Source organism: Gekko japonicus, unplaced genomic scaffold (assembly GCF_001447785.1).
Source record: "Gekko japonicus isolate JY-2015 unplaced genomic scaffold, Gekko_japonicus_V1.1 scaffold3029, whole genome shotgun sequence".
Lineage (NCBI taxonomy): Eukaryota > Metazoa > Chordata > Lepidosauria > Squamata > Gekkonidae > Gekko > Gekko japonicus.
Window position 1 is genome coordinate 150,541 of NW_015164754.1, and position 2,094 is coordinate 152,634.

General features: G+C 40.1%; 1 pseudogene; it reads right to left on the minus strand.

The window, feature by feature from the left end:
- Positions 1–1,019: 1,019 nt before the first annotated feature.
- On the minus strand, positions 1,020–1,656 carry LOC107109097 (annotated as a pseudogene).
- Between the last annotated feature and the right edge of the window lie 438 nt (positions 1,657–2,094).

Consider the following 2,094-nt stretch of genomic DNA (forward strand, 5'->3'; position numbering starts at 1 on the left):
TCTTCTGAAATAGCTGGCAGTTCTCAAGAAAAACAATCCTCTGATATGAATAACAGCTCAGTTCTAGAAGGAGACTGCTTTTTCTAAGGAAACTGAACATCTCAGCTACTGATTAATATTCTCTACATTAAACTTTATAACCTTTTGTGCCCCACATGAATACCCATTTCCTGTCCCCTCTGCTCTCCACTCCTTCCATCTCCCTGGGTTCACAAGTATCTTTCCGCAAGAGGCTTCATTTTTTTTCAGTTAATAACACGGTCCAGAAGGCCTCATTAAAAAGACTGTTTCTCTTTGGTAGAACACAAGCATGTCCTTCCAAGCTGCAATGGAGGGTTTCCCAAGTGCCTGTAAAGTCATAAGAACATAAGAACAATGTTGGGTCAGGCCAAAGGCCCATCCAGTCCAACACTCTTAATCCAGCTCAGTATTGTAAATTCTTAATTTCCTTCATAATATCCTGGAATAAACCATAATCAATAAAAATCCACAAGAAGCCACATGGAAAATAGTTATTTTAAACTTAACTTTTAGAAAACTTATTTCTGGTTCTATAATAAGTGTTGGGTCAGGCCAAAGGCCCATCCAGTCCAACACTCTTAATCCAGCTCAGTATTGTAAATTCTTAATTTCCTTCATAATATCCTGGAATAAACCATAATCAATAAAAATCCACAAGAAGCCACATGGAAAATAGTTATTTTAAACTTAACTTTTAGAAAACTTATTTCTGGTTCTATAATAAGTGTTGGGTCAGGCCAAAGGCCCATCCAGTCCAACACTCTTAATCCAGCTCAGTATTGTAAATTCTTAATTTCCTTCATAATATCCTGGAATAAACCATAATCAATAAAAATCCACAAGAAGCCACATGGAAAATAGTTATTTTAAACTTAACTTTTAGAAAACTTACTTCTGGTTCCATAATAAGTGTTTATTTTGGGAGCAAGCCAATCCTCTGTCGGTACAAAAAAGCCTCCTGGATTTTACTGGCTATACTATCCATGAACACTAACTATTTATTTAGGTAGTAGCAATCCAGCAATCAAGAGGAAGCAGGCCATAGCTACAAACCCAATGTCAATCAATGTTACCATCTCGTTGATCGATGTGTCTGCACAGGCCAACGTCAGCATAGCAGGGTTGTCACATAAGACGTAGTTCACCTGGTTTCTCCAGCCGTATGGCTAGTGGAAGGTAAGGGAGGAATATATTATACCATTCAAGGACCCTCCAGACCAGATGCCAACTGCAAGGTCGAAGCAAACTCGGTGGTTCATGATAGTGCTGTAGTGTAGTGGTTTACGGATAGCCATGAAGTGGTCAAAGGCCATCACAGTGTACAGGAAGCATTCCATGCATCCCGGGAAGTGGAAGAAGAAAAGCTGGGTTACGCAGCCTGCAAAGGAGATGGCCTTCTGTCAGCCAAGTGACTAATTTGGGTAATACAACACAGGAGTCCATCATGTCCATCACGGACAAGTGACAGAGAAACCAGTACATTGGCTTGTATAAATGAGGTTCTAGTGCCACCACTAAGAAAATCAAGATGTTTCCAGAAAGGGACAGTGTATACATGAGGAGGAAGGAGAAGACAAACAGGAATTTCAGGTCTTTGGGGTAAGGGAATCCTAAAAGCTCAAAGTTCTCAAACATTGTTGTTGCGTTTTCACAGTCTTTTATGGCAGCACCGATCATTGGAGAACAAAATGTATGCTCACAATCCACAATTACTAGAAAGAAGAAAAAGACATTGTTAGTAATTATTTTTTCAAAGCAGCTATTGGATTCTTGAGCGTCTAGAAATTCTCTTAAGAACAAAGAAGACTTTTTTTCTCCTTCATGCAATTCCAAAGCAAATTCATGATTGAAAGAACCCTGTTATCTAATCTATAACGTTATCCATCTTTGCACGAATAGCATATGTTACTCTAATGGTCTTTGTGTTATTTCTCTTTTTTAAATTTCAGAACATGGTTCTCTGTTCCTCCATTTTCTTCTCACAGCCAGGCCTCGGTTCCTGCCGGAGCGCACCGGAGCACTGCTCCGCCAGTTAGGAGCTACCGCCAGTCAGCGGCTGCCGCCGAGAAGAGC